General features: G+C 48.5%; 1 protein-coding gene across 2 annotated transcripts in view; it reads right to left on the bottom strand.

Moving 5' to 3' along the window:
• LOC128684455 (cytochrome c oxidase assembly factor 6 homolog) overlaps nt 1–8,710 on the bottom strand; it is a 95,862-nt gene extending 87,152 nt beyond the window's left edge. For both annotated transcript variants that reach the window (XM_070097197.1, XM_070097205.1), the window contains exon 1: nt 8,669–8,710. The gene's annotated coding sequence lies outside the window, so the exon portion shown is untranslated. The remainder of the gene's footprint in view (nt 1–8,668) is intronic.
• Nucleotides 8,711–16,562: the final 7,852 nt, after the last annotated feature.

The raw sequence follows: 16,562 nt of genomic DNA, 5'->3' as shown, positions 1-16,562 counted from the left end.
CTGACTCTTGTGGGACCCCACTCATCATGCCACCCTCAGTACTGACTCTTGTGGAGAGCCCACTCATCATGCCACCCCCAGTACTGACTCTTGTGGGACCCCACTCATCATGCCACCCTCAGTACTGACTCTTGTGGAGAGCCCACTCATCATGCCACCCCCAGTAATGACTCTTGTGGGACCCCACTCATCATGCCACCCCCAGTACTGACTCTTGTGGGACCCCACTCATCATGCCACCCCCAGTACTGACCCTTGTGGGACCCCACTCATCATGCCACCCTCAGTAGTGACTCTTGTGGAGAGCCCACTCATCATGCCACCCCCAGTAATGACTCTTGTGGAGAGCCCACTCATCATGCCACCCCCAGTAATGACTCTTGTGGAGAGCCCACTCATCATGCCACCCTCAGTACTGACTCTTGTGGAGAGCCCACTCATCATGCCACCCCCAGTAATGACTCTTGTGGAGAGCCCACTCATCATGCCACCCCCAGTACTGACTCTTGTGGGGACCCCACTCATCATGCCACCCTCAGTACTGACTCTTGTGGAGAGCCCACTCATCATGCCACCCCCAGTACTGACCCTTGTGGGACCCCACTCATCATGCCACCCTCAGTACTGACTCTTGTGGAGAGCCCACTCATCATGCCACCCCCAGTACTGACTCTTGTGGAGAGCCCACTCATCATGCCACCCTCAGTACTGACTCTTGTGGGACCCCACTCATCATGCCACCCTCAGTACTGACTCTTGTGGAGAGCCCACTCATCATGCCACCCCCAGTACTGACTCTTGTGGGACCCCACTCATCATGCCACCCTCAGTACTGACTCTTGTGGAGAGCCCACTCATCATGCCACCCCCAGTAATGACTCTTGTGGGACCCCACTCATCATGCCACCCCCAGTACTGACTCTTGTGGGACCCCACTCATCATGCCACCCCCAGTACTGACCCTTGTGGGACCCCACTCATCATGCCACCCTCAGTACTGACTCTTGTGGAGAGCCCACTCATCATGCCACCCCCAGTAATGACTCTTGTGGAGAGCCCACTCATCATGCCACCCCCAGTAATGACTCTTGTGGAGAGCCCACTCATCATGCCACCCTCAGTACTGACTCTTGTGGAGAGCCCACTCATCATGCCACCCCCAGTAATGACTCTTGTGGAGAGCCCACTCATCATGCCACCCCCAGTACTGACTCTTGTGGGGACCCCACTCATCATGCCACCCTCAGTACTGACTCTTGTGGAGAGCACACTCATCATGCCACCCCCAGTACTGACCCTTGTGGGACCCCACTCATCATGCCACCCCCAGTACTGACTCTTGTGGGGACCCCACTCATCATGCCACCCCCAGTACTGACCCTTGTGGGACCCCACTCATCATGCCACCCCCAGTACTGACTCTTGTGGGACCCCACTCATCATGCCACCCCCAGTACTGACTCTTGTGGGACCCCACTCACCATGCCACCCCCAGTACTGACTCTTGTGGGACCCCACTCATCATGTCACCCCCAGTACTGACCCTTGTGGGACCCCGCTCATCATGCCACCCCCAGTACTGACCCTTGTGGGACCCCACTCATCATGCCACCCTCAGTACTGACTCTTGTGGGACCCCACTCATCATGCCACCCCCAGTACTGACCCTTGTGGGACCCCGCTCATCATGCCACCCCCAGTACTGACCCTTGTGGGATCCCACTCATCATGCCACCCCCAGTACTGACTCTTGTGGGACCCCACTCATCATGCCACCCCCAGTACTGACTCTTGTGGGACCCCACTCATCATGCCACCCCCAGTACTGACCCTTGTGGGACCCCACTCATCATGCCACCCCCAGTACCGACTCTTGTGGGACCCCACTCATCATGCCACCCCAGTACTGACTCTTGTGGGACCCCACTCATCATGCCACCCCCAGTACTGACTCTTGTGGGACCCCACTCATCATGCCACCCCCAGTACTGACTCTTGTGGGACCCCACTCATCATGCCACCCTCAGTACTGACCCTTGTGGGACCCCACTCATCATGCCACCCCCAGTACTGACTCTTGTGGGACCCCACTCATCATGCCACCCCCAGTACTGACTCTTGTGGGACCCCACTCATCATGCCACCCCCAGTACTGACTCTTGTGGGACCCCACTCATCATGCCACCCCCAGTACTGACCCTTGTGAGACCCCACTCATCATGCCACCCTCAGTACTGACTCTTGTGGGACCCCACTCATCATGCCACCCCCCAGTATTGACTCTTGTGGGACCCCACTCATCATGCCACCCCCAGTACTGACTCTTGTGGGACCCCACTCATCATGCCACCCCCAGTACTGACTCTTGTGGGACCCCACTCATCATGCCATCCCTAGTACTGACTCTTGTGGGACCCCACTCATCATGCCACCCCAGTACTGACTCTTGTGGGACCCCACTCATCATGCCACCCCCCAGTACTGACCCTTGTGAGACCCCACTCATCATGCCACCCTCAGTACTGACTCTTGTGGGACCCCACTCATCATGCCACTCCCAGTATTGACTCTTGTGGGACCCCACTCATCATGCCACCCCCAGTACTGACTCTTGTGGGACCCCACTCATCATGCCACCCCCAGTACTGACTCTTGTGGGACCCCACTCATCATGCCACCCCCAGTACTGACTCTTGTGGGACCCCACTCATCATGCCACCCCCAGTACTGACCCTTGTGGGACCCCACTCATCATGCCACCCCCAGTACCGACTCTTGTGGGACCCCACTCATCATGCCACCCCAGTACTGACTCTTGTGGGACCCCACTCATCATGCCACCCCCAGTACTGACTCTTGTGGGACCCCACTCATCATGCCACCCCCAGTACTGACTCTTGTGGGACCCCACTCATCATGCCACCCTCAGTACTGACCCTTGTGGGACCCCACTCATCATGCCACCCCCAGTACTGACTCTTGTGGGACCCCACTCATCATGCCACCCCCAGTACTGACTCTTGTGGGACCCCACTCATCATGCCACCCCCAGTACTGACTCTTGTGGGACCCCACTCATCATGCCACCCCCAGTACTGACCCTTGTGAGACCCCACTCATCATGCCACCCTCAGTACTGACTCTTGTGGGACCCCACTCATCATGCCATCCCTAGTACTGACTCTTGTGGGACCCCACTCATCATGCCACCCCAGTACTGACTCTTGTGGGACCCCACTCATCATGCCACCCCAGTACTGACTCTTGTGGGACCCCACTCATCATGCCACCCTCAGTACTGACCCTTGTGGGACCCCACTCATCATGCCACCCCCAGTACTGACTCTTGTGGGACCCCACTCATCATGCCACCCCCAGTACTGACTCTTGTGGGACCCCACTCATCATGTGAATGTCACTGTCACAGACTGTTTTGGAGACTTATTTTACTGTTCGTCTTCCCCACATAAAAACCGTCATCTTCCCCACTACTCTACAACCCCTCCATTCTCCCCTCTCCCCCACAGCCTCTCTCTCTCTCTCTCTCTCTCTCTCTCTCTCTCTCTCTCTCTCCACTTCCAAGAAACGGAAATATATTTACCTTAAAAGAAGGGTATCATTTACACGGCGGGTACAGTAACATTCAGTCATTTACAGACTGACCACACTAACAGTAGCTCATTTACACTGTAAACACGCCCACGCCCACATTATCACTGTAAACACGCGCACGCCCACATTTACAGGATAATCATATCAACTTTAGTTAATTTACAGAGCAGACGGCACTTCAGTATAATTTACAGGGTACATATAGAAATGTAAATAAAGAGATGATTTACATACACTATTTCAACAACATTTTTATTCTTTGAAAACAAAATGCAGTAAATGATTTACAAAACATTAAAAATAAAAATTTAATTACGGGTGATCCGTTATTTACAGGTGGTCCATTATTTACAGGTGGTCCGTTATTTACAGGTGGTCCATTATTTACAGGTGGTCCGTTATTTACAGGTGGTCCATTATTTACAGGTGGTCCGTTATTTACAGGTGGTCCGTTATTTACAGGTGGTCCGTTATTTACAGGTGGTCCATTATTTACAGGTGGTCCGTTATTTACAGGTGGTCCGTTATTTACAGGTGGTTCGTTATTTACAGGTGGTCCGTTATTTACAGGTGGTCCATTATTTACAGGTGGTCCATTATTTACAGGTGGTCCGTTATTTACAGGTGGTCCGTTATTTACAGGTGGTCCGTTATTTACAGGTGGTCCGTTATTTACAGGTGGTCCATTATTTACAGGTGGTCCGTTATTTACAGGTGGTCCGTTATTTACAGGTGGTCCGTTATTTACAGGTGGTCCATTATTTACAGGTGGTCCGTTATTTACAGGTGGTCCGTTTACAGGTGGTTCGTTATTTACAGGTGGTCCGTTATTTACAGGTGGTCCATTATTTACAGGTGGTCCATTATTTACAGGTGGTCCGTTATTTACAGGTGGTCCATTATTTACAGGTGGTCCATTATTTACAGGTGGTCCGTTATTTACAGGTGGTCCGTTATTTACAGGTGGTCCGTTATTTACAGGTGGTCCGTTATTTACAGGTGGTCCATTATTTACAGGTGGTCCATTATTTACAGGTGGTCCGTTATTTACAGGTGGTCCGTTATTTACAGGTGGTCCGTTATTTACAGGTGGTCCGTTATTTACAGGTGGAACATTATTTACAGGTGGTCCGTTATTTACAGGTGGTCGTTATTTACAGGTGGTCGTTATTTACAGATGGTCCATTATTTACAGGTGGTCCGTTATTTACAGGTGTAACATTATTTACAGGTGGTCCGTTATTTACAGGTGGAACATTATTTACAGGTGGTCCGTTATTTACAGGTGGTCCGTTATTTACAGGTGGTCGTTATTTACAGATGGTCCATTATTTACAGGTGGTCCGTTATTTACAGGTGGTCCGTTATTTACAGGTGGAACATTATTTACAGGTGGAACATTATTTACAGATGGTCCATTATTTACAGGTGGAACATTATTTACAGATGGTCCATTATTTACAGGTGGAACATTATTTACAGGTGGAACATTATTTACAGATGGTCCATTATTTACAGGTGGAACATTATTTACAGATGGTCCATTATTTACAGGTGGAACACTATTTACAGATGGTCCATTATTTACAGGTGGAACATTATTTACAGATGGTCCATTATTTACAGGTGGAACATTATTTACAGGTGGAACATTATTTACAGGTGGAACATTATTTACAGATGGTCCATTATTTACAGGTGGAACATTATTTACAGATGGTCCATTATTTACAGGTGGAACATTATTTACAGATGGTCCATTATTTACAGGTGGAACATTATTTACAGGTGGAACATTATTTACAGATGGTCCATTATTTACAGGTGGAACATTATTTACAGATGGTCCATTATTTACAGGTGGAACATTATTTACAGATGGTCCATTATTTACAGGTGGAACACTATTTACAGATGGTCCATTATTTACAGGTGGAACATTATTTACAGATGGTCCATTATTTACAGGTGGAACATTATTTACAGGTGGAACATTATTTACAGGTGAAATATTTACAAAATATCCTTGATTAGTAAATATTTCGTAATAATTTACATTTACTGTTTTTTTTAAGACATGACCAGATGGGCGTTTACAACGGTAATTTACAACGGTAATTTACAACGGTAATTTACAGAGACTTGCACGGTGGAAATGTTTCAGGAATATGTATACAGTGTTTACAGTGTTTACAGTGTTTACAGTGTTTACAGTGTGTACAGTGTTTACAGTGTTTACAGTGTTTACAGTGTTTACAGTGTTTACAGTGCTTACAGTGTGTACAATGGTTTACGTAACTTAGAATTTACATTTACTGCAGACATTGGTGGCACTGATGGCAAGTGTGTGGCACTGTTGGAAGGTGTCTGATATTGATGGCAGGTGTGTGGCACTGATGGTAGGTGTGTGGCACTGATGGTAGGTGTGTGGCACTGATGGCAGGTGTGTAGCATTGATGGCAGGTGTGTGGCACTGATGGTAGGTGTGTGGCACTGATGGCAGGTGTGTGGCACTGATGGCAGGTGTGTGGCACTGATAGTAGGTGTGTGGCACTGATAGTAGGTGTGTGGCACTAATGGCAGGTGTGTCACTGGTGGCAGGTGTGTGTCACTGGTGGCAGGTGTGTGATATTGATGGCAGGTGTGTGGCACTGATGGTAGATGTTTGGCACTGATGATAGGTGTGTGGCACTGATGGTAGGTGTGTGGCACTGGTGGAAGGTGTGTGATATTGATAGCAGGTGTGTGGCACTGATAGTAGGTGTGTGGCACTAATGGCAGGTGTGTCACTGGTGGCAGGTGTGTGTCACTGGTGGCAGGTGTGTGATATTGATGGCAGGTGTGTGGCACTGATGGTAGATGTTTGGCACTGATGATAGGTGTGTGGCACTGATGGTAGGTGTGTGGCACTGGTGGAAGGTGTGTGATATTGATAGCATGTGTGTGGCACTGATGGTAGGTGTGTGGCAATGGTGGTAGGTGTGTGGCGCTGGTGGTAGATGTGTGACACTGATGACAAGTGTGGCACTGATGGCAGGTGTGTGGCTCTGATGGCAGGTGTGTGGCACTGGTGGTAGGTGTTTGACACTGATGGCAGGTGTATGGCACTGATAGAAGGTTTGTGGCACTGATGGCAGGTGTGTTGCACTGACGGCAGGTGTTCGCGGCACTGGTGGTAGGTGTTTGACATTGATGGCAGGTGTGTGGCACTGATGGAAGGTGTTGCACTGATGGCAGGTGTGCACTACACTGATGCCAGGTGTGTGGCACTGGTGGTAAGTGTTTGACACTGATGGCAGGTGTATGGCACTGATGGAAGGTGTGTGACACTGATGGCAGATGTGTTGCACTGACGGCAGGTGTTCGCGGCACTGGTGGTAGGTGTTTGACACTGATAGCAGGTGTGTGGCACTGATGGAAGGTGTGTGGCACTGATGGAAGGTGTGTTGCACTGACGGCACGTGTGCGCGGCACTGATGACAAGTGTGTGTGGCACTGATGGCAGATGTGTTTCACTAACGGCAGGTGTGCACTACACTGATGGGAGGTGTGTGGCACTGGTGGTAGGTGTGTGGCGCTGATGGCAGGTGTGTGGCACTGATCGTAGGTATGTGGCGCTGATGGCAGGTGTGTGGCACTGATGGCAAGTGTGTGTCACTGGTGGCAGGTGTGTGGCATTGATGGTAATTATGCGGCACTGGTGGCAAGTGTGTAACACTGATGGTAGGTGTGTGGCATTGATGGCAATTATGTGGCACTAGTGGCAGGTGTGTGGCACTGATGGTAGGTGTGTGGCACTGGTGGTAGGTGTATGGCACTGAGGGTAGGTGTGTGACGCCGGTGGAAGGTGTGTGGCACTGATGGTAAGTGTGTGCGGCACTGATGGAAAGTGTGTGGCATTGATGGAAGGTGTGTGACATTGGTGGAAAGTGTGAGGCACTGATGGTAAGTGTGTGGCACTGATAGAAGGTGTGTGACATTGGTGGAAGGTGTGAGGCATTGATGGTAAGTGTGTGGCACTGATGGTAGGTGTGTGGCACTGATGGTAAGTGTGTGGCACTGATGGTAAGCGTGTGGCACTGATGGGAAGTGTATGGCACTGATGGAAGGTGTGTGGGATTGATGGAAGGTGTGTGTGGCACTGATGGTAGGTGTGTGTCACTGATGGAAGGTGTATTACACTGCTGGAAGGTGTGTGTGTGTCACTGATGGTGTGTGGCACTGAAGAAAATATGTTTGGCACCGGTTTATGATGTGTAGCACAGATGGAAGGTGTGTAGCACTAGTGGAATTTGTGTTGCACTGGTTTAAGGTGTGTGATACTCATGAAAGATGTGTGGCACTAATTGAATGTGTGTAGCACTGAAGGTGTGGAGCACTTGTTTAATGTGTGTGGCACTTGTGCCACGTGTCAGTGGTGTCAGGTGTGGCACTGATGCTAGGTGTGTGTCACTAGTGTCAGGTGTGTGTCACTAGTACCAGATGTGTGTCACTGGTGTCAGGTGTGTCACTGGTGACAGGTGTGTGGCACTGGTGTCACGTGTGTCACTGGTGTCAGTTGTGTGGCACTGGTGTCAGGTGTGGCACTGATGTCAGGTGTGTGGCATTGGTGCCAGGTGTGTGGTACTGATGTCAAGCGTGTGTCACTAGTACCAGATATGTGTCACTGGTGTCATGTGTGGCACTGGTGTAAGGTGTGGCACTGGTGCCACGTGTGTAACTGGTGTCAAGTGTGTGGCACTGGTGTCAGGTGTGTGTCACTGGTGTCATGTGTGGCACTGGTGTTAGGTGTGTGGCACTGGTGTAAGGTGTGTGGCACTGGTGTCAGGTTTGTGGTACTGGTGTCATGTGTGTGGCACTGGTGTCAGGTGTGTGGCACTGGTGTCAGGTGTGTGGCACTGGTGTCAGGTGTGTGGCACTAGTGTCAGGTGTGTGTCACTGGTGTCAGGTGTGTGTCACTGGTGCCAGGTGTGTGGCACTGGTGTCAGGTGTGTGGCACTGGTGTCAGGTGTGTGGCACTGGTGCCAGGAAGGTAAACAAGACTGGCATCACTTACTGTAAGTCCTGTGTCTCGTGTGAAGGTCTTCACCACACTGACCACCCTAGTGTGTGAACCACCCCTCCCCGCCGCCCCTCCCCGCCGCCCCTCCCCGCCGCCCCTCCCCGCCGCCCCTCCCCGCCGCCCCTCCCCGCCGCCCCTCCCCGGTACCCCTCCCCTCCGCCCCTCCCCGCCGCCGCTGCCCTCCGCCCCTCCCCGCCGCCCCTCCCCGCCGCCCCTCCCCGCCGCCCCTCACCGCCGCCCCTCCTCGCCGCCGCTCCCCACTGCCCCTCCCCGCAGCCCCTCCCCCGATGCCCCTTCTTACTGCCCCTCCCAGGTCCTATACTCACCCATACACCTACACTCCCTCATCCACCTACACCCCCTCATACACCTACACTCCCTCATCCACCTACACCCCCTCATACACCTACACTCCCTCATCCACCTACACTCCCTCATCCACCTACACCCCCTCATACACCTACACTCCCTCATCCACCTACACCCCCTCATCCGCCTACACCCCCTCATACACCTACACTCCCTCATCCACCTACACTCCCTCTCCCACCTACACTCCCTCTCCCACCTACACCCCCTCATACACCTACACTCCCTCATCCACCTACACTCCCTCATCCACCTACACCCCCCTCGTCCACCTACACTCACTCGTCCACCTACATCCCCTCATACACCTACACCCCCTCATACACCTACACTCCCTCAAACACCTACACCCCCTCATACACCTACACTCCCTCATACACCTACACTCCCTCATCCACCTACACTCCCTCTCCCACCTACACTCCCTCTCCCACCTACACCCCCTCATACACCTACACTCCCTCATCCACCTACACTCCCTCATCCACCTACACCCCCCTCGTCCACCTACACTCACTCGTCCACCTACATCCCCTCATACACCTACACCCCCTCATACACCTACACTCCCTCAAACACCTACACCCCCTCATACACCTACACTCCCTCATCCACCTACACCCCCTCATCCACCTACACTCCCTCATACACCTACACCCCCTCATACACCCACACTCCCTCATCCACCTACACCCCCTCATACACCTACACTTCCTCATCCACCTATACCCCCTCATGCACCTACACTCCCTTATACACCTACACCCCCTCTTACACCTACACTCCCTCTTCCACCTACACCCCCTCATACACCTACACTCTCTCATCCACCTACACCCCCTCATCCACCTACACTCCCTCATCCACCTACACTCCCTCATACACCTACACCCCCTCATACACCTACACTCCCTCATCCACCTACACCCCCTCATACACCTACACTCCCTCATCCACCTACACTCCCTCATACACCTACACCCCCTCATACACCTACACTCCCTCATCCACCTACACCCCCTCATACACCTACACTCCCTCATCCACCTACACTCCCTCATACACCTACACCCCCTCATACACCTACACCCCCTCATACACCTACACCCCCTCATACACCTACACTCTCTCATCCACCTACACCCCCTCATCCACCTACACTCCCTCATCCACCTACACTCCCTCATACACCTACACCCCCTCATACACCTACACTCCCTCATCCACCTACACCCCCTCATACACCTACACTCCCTCATCCACCTACACTCCCTCATACACCTACACCCCCTCATACACCTACACTCCCTCATCCACCTACACCCCCTCATCCACCTACACTCCCTTATACACCTACACCCCCTCATACACCTACACTCCCTCATCCACCTACACCCCCTCATCCACCTACACCCCCTCATACACCTACACTCCCTCATCCACCTACACCCCCTCATACACCTACACTCCCTCATACATCTACACTCCCTCATACACCTACACCCCCTCATACACCTACACTCCCTCATCCACCTACACCCCCTCATCCACCTACACCCCCTCATACACCTACACTTCCTCATCCACCTACACCCCCTCATGCACCTACACTCCCTCATACACCTACACCCCCCTCATACACCTACACACCCTCATACACCTACGCTCCCTCATCCACCTACACCCCCTCATACACCTACACTCCCTCATCCACCTACACCCCCTCATACACCTACACCCCCTCATACACCTACACTCCCTCATACACCTACACCCCCTCATACACCTACACTTCCTCATCCACCTATACCCCCTCATGCACCTACACTCCCTCATGCACCTACACCCCCTCATACACCTACACCCCCTCATACACCTACACTCCCTCATCCACCTACACTCCCTCATACACCTACACCCCCTCATACACCTACACTCCCTCATACACCTACACCCTCTCATCCACCTACACTCCCTCATACACCTACACCCCCTCATACACCTACACTCCCTCATCCACCTACACCCCCTCATACACCTACACTCCCTCATCCACCTACACCTCCTCATACACCTACACTCCCTCATACACCTACACCCCCTCATACACCTACACTCCCTCATCCACCTACACCCCCTCATACACCTACATTCCCTCATCCACCTACACCCCCTCATACACCTACATTCCCTCATCCACCTACACCCCCTCATACATCTAAACTCCCTCATACGGTCAATATATTAGAAGAAATCATTCATAGGGCTACCAAGTCGACACAGTTAAGACTGGGGGACCACATGTAGTAGCAACAGCAGTAATATGCAACCCACCACCAAAAAGCAGGAGACAGAAACTATTAGCACCAGCGGTAACATACAACCCACCACCAAACAGCAGGAGACAGCACCAGAAATATAAAGACGGCAACAAAACAATGGTTGACACCTTTAATAAGTTCCTAGAGATTTTCCTACTCCCGGAACCCGGCCATGGGTCAGGCTCGTCTGGTGCTTGCCTTGGTTGATCTGACACCTGCTTCGGGGAGAGAAACCTTGAGGCGAGCATAGTGCTAAGCATAGTGCCAAGCATAGTGCCAAGCATAGTACCATAGTAAGTAGCACTGGTGGAAGGTGTTTGACTATGGTGGAATTTCCATAAGTGGAACAGCCACTGTACCTAATACTTGTTTTGTAAGTCTAAGAGCAGCGTTCAGGAACCTCAACACAGAATCATTCATGGCTCTTAATCCAGCATAGGAGAGGACCGTCTTGGAGTCCGCAGCACCAGCATGGAACCTGCACCTGACAAAGCATGTTAAGACACTGGAGAGTACATAGGAGACATGATAACAACGTATAAAATATTCAGAAGAATTGATAGGGAAGACAGGGACTAGCTTTCTGAGAGGCAGGAAACCGGCTCACCAGAATAAAGCTATAGTAATAATAATAATAATAATAATAATAATAATAATAATAATAATAATAATAATAATAATAATAATAATAATAATAATAATAATAATCATCATCATCTTTATTTCTACAAGTACATGTACAAGGTTTAGAGACCTGCTACTTTATAGAAAGTCCCTTGTTATGCAGAGCATTTCCCTCAAATTACGTCAATTTTATCCCAGGATGCGACCCACACCAGTCCACTAACACCCAGGTACCTATTTTACTGCTAGGTGAACATGGACAACCAGTGTAAGGAAACACGCCCAATGTTTCAACCCTCGCCGGGAATCGAACCCGGGCCCTCACTGTCTGAAGGTCCGGGTCATGTATAGGTTGACCTAGACGCAGGTGCCAGGCTCACCTACCACCTGCCACCTACAACCTGCCACTTGCCACCTACAACCTGCCACTTGCCACCAACAACCTGCCACTTGCCACCAACAACCTGCCACCTACCACCTGGCACAAGCTTCGCTTCAGGTGCCTCCCCCTCCCCTGAGTCACCTACCACCTACCACTTCATCACCAGGCAGTCAGGTTCTGCTCGTTTATATCAAGAAATGACTGAGAATTTATAAGTGGCCTTCTATAAGTCCAGGATGATGCATGGCGCTCCCAGTCTTCCTCTTCAACACCGAAATATTGTAAGTAGGAGAAAAAAAATTTAGTGCAAAGACGATGGGATGATTATATATATAAATATATATAAATATATATAAATATATATATATAAATATATAAATATATATAAATATATATATATATAATATATAAATATATATAAATATATAAGGGTAACCGTGGCCGATGACACCTACGCTACTCTGAGACCTCTCTCCCTGCTTTGGTTGCTCCCTTGCAACATTGCACAGCTCCTGATGACGCACTCAGAAGTGTGAAAGTATTTGAGCTAAAGATCCTCCCCCCATGGCTTGTCCTGCATAGTTAAGATCGCCCGTCTGCAATTGTTTCCATATATATATATATATATATATATATATATATATATATATATATATATATATATATATATATATATATATTGCGGATTGCGGATGAGCAAGGAGGCTCCAGAGTGGGTAGGGGATGTGTAGATCAAGTGTTTACATTGAAGCATATATGTGAACAGTATTTAGATAAAGGTAGGGAAGTTATTATTGCATTTATGGATTTAGAAAAGGCATATGATAGAGTGGATAGAGGAGCAATGTGGCAGATGTTGCAAGTATATGGAATAGGTGGAAAGTTACTAAATGCTGTAAAGAGTTTTTATGAGGATAGTGAGGCTCAGGTTAGGGTGTGTAGAAGAGAGGGAGAATACTTCCCAGTAAAAGTAGGTCTTAGACAGGGATGTGTAATGTCACCATGGTTGTTTAATATATTTATAGATGGGGTTGTAAAAGAAGTAAATGCTAGGGTGTTCGGGAGAGGGGTGGGATTAAATTATGGGGAATCAAATTCAAAATGGGAATTGACACAGTTACTTTTTGCTGATGATACTGTGCTTATGGGAGATTCTAAAGAAAAATTGCAAAGGTTAGTGGACGAGTTTGAGAATGTGTGTAAAGGTAGAAAGTTGAAAGTGAACATAGAAAAGACTAAGGTGATGAGGGTATCAAATGATTTAGATAAAGAAAAATTGGATATCAAATTGGGGAGGAGGAGTACGGAAGAAGTGAATGTTTTCAGATACTTGGGAGTTGACGTGTCGGGGGTTGGATTTATGAAGGATGAGGTTAATCATAGAATTGATGAGGGAAAAAAGGTGAGTGGTGCGTTGAGGTATATGTGGAGGCAAAAAATGTTATCTATGGAGGCAAAGAAGGGAATGTATGAAAGTATAGTAGTACCAACACTCTTATATGGGTGTGAAGCTTGGGTGGTAAAAGCAGCAGCGAGGAGACGGTTGGAGGCAGTGGAGATGTCCTGTCTTAGGGCAATGTGTGGTGTAAATATTATGCAGAAAATTCGGAGTGTGGAAATTAGGAGAAGGTGTGGAGTTAATAAAAGCATTAGTCAGAGGGCAGAAGAGGGGTTGTTGAGGTGGTTTGGTCATTTAGAGAGAGTGGATCAAAGTAGAATGACATGGAAAGCATATAAATCTATAGGCATAGGGGAAGGAAAGAGGGGTAGGGGTCGTCGTCGAAAGGGTTGGAAAGACGGGGTAAAGGGGGTTTTGTGGGCGAGGGGCTTGGACTTCCAGCAAGCGTGCATGAGCGTGTTAGATAGGAGTGAATGGAGACGAATGGTACTTGGGACCTGACGATCTGTTGGAGTGTGAGCAGGGTAATATTTAGTGAAGGGATTCAGGGAAACCGGTTATGTTCATATAGTCGGACTTGAGTCCTGGAAATGGGAAGTACAATGCCTGCACTTTAAAGGAGGGGTTTGGGATATTGGCAGTTTGGAGGGATATGTTGTGTATCTTTATATGTATATGCTTCTAAACTGTTGTATTCTGAGCACCTCTGCAAAAACAGTGATTATGTGTGAGTGAGGCGAAAGTGTTGAATGATGAAAGTATTTTCTTTTTGGGGATTTTCTTTCTTTTGGATCACCCTGCCTCGGTGGGAGACGGCCTTGTTGAATATATATATATATATATATATATATATATATATATATATATATATATATATATATATATATATATACATATATATAAAATATATATATATATATAAAATATATATATATATAAAATATATATCCTCCATGGGGAAGTGGAACAGAATTCTTCCTCCGTAACCCATGCGTGTCATAGGAGGCGACTAAGATGCCGGGAGCAGGGGGGCTAGTAACCCCTTCTCCTGTATATATTACTAAATTTGAAAAGAGACTTTAGTTTTTCCTTTTGGGCCACCCCACCTCGGTGGGATATGGCTGGTATGTTGAAAGAAAGAATATATATATATATATATATATATATATATATATATATATATATATATATATATATATATATATATATATATATATATATATATATATATATAACCCACCATTAGTAAACGGTCGATCGAACCTCCAGCATTATTTATTTATTTTGTTGCCTTATTTACACACACAGGTTTACCGCTTCATGAAATAAAATATATTTTCACTCATGTTGGAATTACAAATGGCTGACAGTTGCTCAGTTTCCATAGATTATTGTGTGTCCTTGAGTAGCACATTGTTTCTGTTCCTTCTAACAGAATGTAACATATATAGCGCACTCGCCTCACACACTGAGGTCCGTGGTTCGATCCCCGGTACGGGTGAAAACATTAGGATGTTTCCTTGAGACACCTGCTGTCCATGTTCACCTAGCAGTGAAACAGGTACCTGGGTGTTAGTGGACTGGTGTGTGTCGCATCCTGGGTGTTAGTGGACTGGTGTGTGTCGCATCCTGGGTGTTAGTGGACTGGTGTGTGTCGCATCCTGGGTGTTAGTGGACTGGTGTGGGTCACATCCTGGGGACCAAAATTGACCTAATTTTCGGGAAATTATCTACATAACAAGCGGATTTCTATATACTAGTATGTTATTGATGTCAGCTATGGTCTGTATACCTTGTACATGTACTTGTAGAAATAAAGATTATTATTATTATTATTATTATTATTATTATTATTATTATTATTATTATTGTTATTATTATTATTTCTCTGCGTTTAGCTTTCGTTTTTTTCTTTCTGGCTGCTCGTCCATGACTGCATTATCTTGGAATCTGCCATGAGTTCTCTGTGAAGACATCTTGTGTACTCACAGAGTTGTACTCAGTGAATTGTGTGTATGGGGGTCGAGTCTACCGTCCTGACACCCGTGTATCGAACCTCAGTCACTGGCATTTTTGGTTCCTGGCCTCGTGGATCTTTTTATTCCTACACATGAAACTGCAGTGTGTGTGTGTGTGTGTGTGTGTGTGTGTGTGTGTGTGTGTGTGTGTGTGTGTGTGTGTGTGTGTGTGTGTGTGTGTGTGTGTGAAAGAGGATCAAGCACTTGCATCTTTATCACACCTCTCTCACCGCCCCCATTACCTGTAATCAGGTGAATGCTTGCTCTCTCTCTCTCTCTCTCTCTCTCTCTCTCTCTCTCTCTCTCTCTCTCTCTCTCTCTCTCACCAGTCTTCAGTATTCTCTGCAGTAATACACTTGAATTACCCTCATCGTACATTATGTTAAAGGAACCGACAACGACAGTGACGACCCAGCCACCCTCTCACTAACAACCCTCTCACTAACAACCCTCTCACTAACAACCCTCTCACTAACCCTCTCACTAACAACCCTCTCACTAACAACCCTCTCACTAACAACCCTCTCACTAACAACCCTCTCACTAACAGCCCTCTCACTAACAGCCCTCTCACTAACAGCCCTCTCACTAACAGCCCTCTCACTAACAACCCTCTCACTAACAACCCTCTCACTAACAACCCTCTCACTAACAACCCTCTCACTAACAACCCTCTCACTAACAACCCCCTCACTAACAACCCCCTCACTAACAACCCCCTCACTAACAACCCCCTCACTAACAACCCTCTCACTAACAACCCTCTCACTAACAA

This window comes from Cherax quadricarinatus, chromosome 4 (genome assembly GCF_038502225.1).
Source record: "Cherax quadricarinatus isolate ZL_2023a chromosome 4, ASM3850222v1, whole genome shotgun sequence".
Lineage (NCBI taxonomy): Eukaryota > Metazoa > Arthropoda > Malacostraca > Decapoda > Parastacidae > Cherax > Cherax quadricarinatus.
Note: the sequence above shows the minus strand (reverse complement) of the source record. Positions and strands in the feature narration are given on the sequence as shown.